We start from the raw sequence: 5,000 nt of genomic DNA, 5'->3' as shown, positions 1-5,000 counted from the left end.
AAACATTGATGAAATACTTCGAGTGTGATCAATTTATTCACCATTTTCCAGCTTCAACAGTCAGTTTTAATATCTTTTTATTGTCCTATTTTTATTTTGTCTTATTCTATTTTAGATTAATTTTATTTCTAATTTAACACCTTTAATCGTGTTTAAATGTCTTTTTATTTTATCAAGTGTTGCTTTTATATCCTGCCTTCCTTCCGTCCTTCCTCTGTCCTTCTTTCCTTCCTTCCTTCCTCCTTACCTCTTTTCCCTTCTCCCTCCCTCCTTTCCTCCCTTCTTTCTTTCCTTCCTTCCTCCCTTCTTTCCTCTGTCCTTCTTTCCTTCTTTCCTTCCTTCCTCCTTACCTGTTTTCCCTTCTCCCTCCCTCCTTCCTTCCCTCTTTCCTCCCTTCTTTCCTTCCTCCTTCCTTCCTCCTTTCCTTCCTTCTTCTTCCCTCCCTTACCTCCTTCCTTCCGTCCACCCTCCTTTCCTTCCTTCTTTCCTTCTTCTCCTTGCTTCCTCCTTTCCTTCCTTCCTTCCTTCCTCCCTCCCTCCCTTCCTCCCTTCTTTCCTCTGTCCTTCCTTCCTTCCTTCCTTCCTCCCTCCCTTCCTTCCTCCCTCCCTTCCTTCCTATTTTTTATGTAAAGCACTTTGCCATTGGAAGCTGCTGTACAAATGAATTGCCGTTGCCGTAGCGATGTATTTCATGTATCTGGCTGCTGCGGCCTCGTCATCTTGAGTGATTTCCTCAGCTCATGTGAAGAGCAGAAAGTTCAACTTACATGAAAACAAGTGATGCAACATCTCTGAATCCTGTGAGAACTTCTAACACATGAAAAGTAGTTAAAGTAGTTTCTCTCTGTTTGAAGAATCGACTCCGAGACGCTGCCGGCTGGAACAAAACTGTGATTTTCTCAGTAAAACGAGACATTAATGTTTCAATATTCATGTCCTTCCTTCCTTCCTTCCTTCCTTCCTTCCTTCCTTTCTTTCTCCCTTCCTTCCTTCCTCCTCCCTCTCTTCCTTCCCTCCTACCTTCCGTCCCTCCTTCCTTCTCTTCCCTCCCTCCTGTCCTTCCGTCCCTCCTTCCTTCTCTTCCCTCCCTCCTTTCCTTCCTTCCATCCGTCATCCTTCCTTCCTTCCTTCCTTCCTTCCTTTCTCCCTTCCTTCCTCCTCCCTCTCTTCCTTCCTTCCGTCCTTCCTTCCCTCCTACCTTCCTCCCTTCCGTCCCTCCTTCCTTCTCTTCTCCCTTCCTTCCTTCTGTCCCTCTCTTCCCTCCTTCCTTCCTTCCTTTCCTCTTCCCTTTTTACATCCTGCCTTCCCTTCTCCCTTCCTTCCTTCTGTCCCTCTCTCCCTTCCTTCCTTTTGTCCCTCTCTTCCCTCCTTCCTTCCTTTCCTCTTCCCTTTTTTCCATCCTTCCTTCCCTTCTCCCCTCCCTTCCTTCCTTCCTTCCCTCTCTTCCCTCCTTCCTTCCTTTCCTCTTCCCTTTTTTCCATCCTTCCTTCCCTTCTCTTCTGTCCCTCTCTTCCCTCCTTACTTCCTTTCCTCTTCCCTTTTTTCCATCCTTCCTTCCTTCGGGTTCAAAAATGGAAATATTAAAACATAATCTGAGCGACCACGACTCATGTTTCTAATCCTTGAATTCGAGCTTTAACTCACGACATCCCCGTCTCTGTTTCCTAACCTCCTCTCTCCTCTCTCCTCTGTCTTCCCTCCAGCGGCCATCTTGGACGACCAGTCGGTGTGCGGCCGTGGCGAGCGTCTGGCGCTGGCTCTGGCGAGGGAGAACATCAACAACCTGATGGAGGGTTCCTCCCAGGCGAGGGTGGAGGTGGACGTCTACGGCCTGCAGAAGGACTCCCAGTACGAGACCACAGATACCAGTAAGACTTCCTCCTTCTTCTTCTTCTTCTTCCTCTTCTTCTCCTTCTTCGTCTTCTTCATCTTCTCCTCCTCCTTCTTCTTCTCCTCCTTCTTCTTGTCCCTCTACTCCTTCTTCTTCTTCTTCTCCTCCTTCTTCTTACTCTCCCCCTTCGTCTTCTTCTTCTTCTTCCACTCCTCCTCCTCCTCCTCCTCCTCCTCCTCCTTCTTCTTCTTCTTCCTTTCCTCCTCCTCCTTCTCCTTCTCCTTCTTCTTCTCCTTCTTCTCCTCCTCCTCCTCCTTCTTCTTCCTTCTTCTTCTCCTCCTCCTTCTTCTTGTCCTTCTTCTTCTTCCACTCGTCCTCCTTCCTCTCCTCCTTCTTCTCCTTCTTCTTCTTTCTTCTTCTCCTTCTTCTCCTTCTTCTTCTTCTTTTTCTTCTTCCACTCCTCCTCCTTCTTCTTCTTCTCCCTCTTCTCCTTCTCCTCATTCTTCTTCTTCTTCCCCTTCTCCTCCTCCTTCTTCTTCTTCTACTTCTTTGTCTTCCTCTTCCTCTCCTTCTTCTTCTTCTCCTTCCTCTCCTCCTCCTTCTTCTTCCTCTCCTTCTCCTCCTTCCTCTCCTCTTTCCTCCTCCTCTTCTTCTTCTCCTTCTCCTTCTACCTGCCAGTGGCCCCCGTCTGCTCCCAGCGTGACATTTCCAGTAAGACTTCTTCTTCTCCTTCCTCTCCTCCCTCTTCTTCTTCTTCCTCTCCTCCCTCTTCTTCTTCTTCTCCTCCTCCTCCTCCTCCTCCTCCTCCTCCTCCTCCTCCTCCTCCTCCTCCTCCTCCTCCTTCTTCTTCTTCTCCTTCTCCTCCTTCCTCTCCTTCTTCTTCTTCTTCTTCCTCTTTTCCTTCTCCTTCTACTCCTTCTTCTTCTCCCTCTCCTCCTTCTTCCACTCCTCCTCCTTCTCCTTCTCCTTCTCCTTCTCCTTCTCCTTCTCCTCCTCCTTCTTCTTCCTCTCCTCTCCTCCTCCTCCTTCCTCCTCCTCTCCTCCTCCTCCTTCTACCTGCCAGTGGCCCCCGTCTGCTCCCAGCGTGACATTTCCAGTAAGCGTTAACCTTTATTTAACGAGGCGGGTCAGGAGAGCAAAGTGAAGCTGCACTTTAAATGTGGCTTGTTGAACAGATCCTCCCTCCTTCCTTTCCTTCCTTCTTCCTCCCTCCTTTCCATCCCTCCTTCCTCCTTTCTTCATCCCTTCCTTCCAAAGTGAAGCTGCACTTTAAATGTGGCTTGTTGAACAGATCCTCACCGCAGGGAGCCGGCAGACCTCAGCAGGAAGAGTTAAAGGTCTATATCTCCCTCCCTCCTTCCTTCTTTCCCTCCCTCCCTCCCTCCCTCCTTTCCTTCCTTCCTCCCTCCCTTCCATCCTTCCTTCCTCCCTCCTTCCTTCCTTTTTTCCTTCCCTCCCTCTTTCCTTCCTTCCTCCCTCCCTTCCATCCTTCCTTCCTTCCTCTCTCCCTTTCTCCCTTCTTTCCTCTGTCCTCCTTTCCTTCCTTCTTCCTCCCTCCCTCCATCCTACCTACCTTCCTTCCTTCCTTCCTTCCTTTTCTTCCCTCCTCCCTTCCTTCCTTCTGTCTGTCCTCCCTCTCTCCCTCCTTCTCTCTTTGCTCCCTTCCTTCCTTCTCTCTTTATTCCCTTCCTTCCTTCATTCCTTCCTTCCTTTCTCCCTCCTTCCTTCCCATCTTTCCGTCCTTCTTCCTTCCTCCCTCCCTTCTTTTCTCCCTCCCATTCTTCCTTCTGTCCTCTGTCCTTCTTTCCTTCCTTCCTCCCTCCCTTACATCCTTCCTTCCTTCCTTCTTTCCTTCCTTCCTTCCAGCCTTCCTTCCAGCCTTCCTCCCTCCTTCCTTTCCTTCATTCTTCCTTCCTTGACTCGAGGTTCATTTAAAGGTTGATGTGAAGCAGTCTGAGTTTAGCTGCTGACTCTGTAACAAAAAGCTTGTGTTAGAAGAAGTGAAAGTGGCAGCAGGCACTTCTCCCTCCCTTCCGTCCTTATTTCCTCTGTCTTTCTTTCCTTCCTTCCTCCCTACCCCTTTTCCTTTATCCCTCCTTCCTTCCCATCTTTCCTTCCTTCTTCCTCTCTCCCTTCCTCCTTTCCTTCCTTCCTCTCTCCCTTTCTCCCTTCTTTCCTCTGTCCTCCTTTCCTTCTTCCTTCCTTCCCTCTTTTCTTCCCTTTCTCTCCTCCCTTCCTTCCTCCCTTCCAACCTTCCTTCCTCCCTCCTTTCCTTCCTTCTTCCTACCTTCCAGCCTTCCTCCCTTCCATCCTTCCTTCCTCCCTCCCTCCCTTCCTTCCCTTCCTTCCTTCCTTCCATCGTCCCTTCCTCCCTCCCTTCCATCCTTCCTTCCTCCCTCCCTTCTTTCCTTGACTCGAGGACAACAGGAGGGTTAAAGCAGCAGTTCATTTAAAGGTTGATGTGAAGCAGTCTGAGTTTAGCTGCTGACTCTGTGACAAAAAGCTCCTTCCTTCCATCCTTCTTTCCTTCCTCCCTTCCTTCCTTCTTCCTCCCTTCTTCCTCTCTTCCTTCCTTCCTTCCAGCCTTCCTCCCTCCTTCCTTTCCTTCCTTCTTCTTCCCTCTTTCCTCCCTCCTTTCCTTCCTTCTTCCCTCCCTTCCTTCCTTCCTCCCTTCCTTACATCCTTCCTTCCTTCCTTCTTTCCTTCCATCTTCCTCCCTACCTTCCTCCCTTCCTTCCTCCCTTCCTCCCTTCCTTGACTCGAGGTTCATATAAAGGTTGATGTGAAGCAGTCTGAGTCTAGCTGCTGACTCTGTAACAATAAGCTTGTGTTAGAAGAAGTGAAAGTGGCAGCAGGCCTGAAAGAGTAGAGCTGTGTATTTGAGCTATAAAAGGTATAAAAGGTATAAAAGGTCAATATATCTAAATAATTTAACTATACATGGGGGGAAAAAGCCTTTGGCAGACTATATTTCCTGTTTCCTGTTGCTCTCCATATATCTGCTGCTTCATATCTAACAGGACTTCTGCCTCCAGGTCTTCTCACCCTGTCAGCAGTTTACTGTAACAGCAGCAGCGGCTTGTAATATTCATACTGAGGCTGTGAGGGTGTTAACTCTCACTAACACATATCATACAAACTTTCCTTCCTCCCTCCCTTCCCTCCTTTC

The 5,000-nt window shown here is 48.9% G+C and overlaps 1 pseudogene; it reads left to right on the top strand.

The window, feature by feature from the left end:
• LOC128374567 (glutamate receptor ionotropic, kainate 5-like) overlaps positions 1 to 5,000 on the top strand; it is a 104,521-nt pseudogene that overhangs the window by 29,419 nt on the left and 70,102 nt on the right.

This window comes from Scomber japonicus, chromosome 15 (assembly GCF_027409825.1).
Source record: "Scomber japonicus isolate fScoJap1 chromosome 15, fScoJap1.pri, whole genome shotgun sequence".
Taxonomy (NCBI): Eukaryota; Metazoa; Chordata; class Actinopteri; order Scombriformes; family Scombridae; genus Scomber; species Scomber japonicus.
This window is presented reverse-complemented; position numbering and strand designations above follow the sequence as displayed.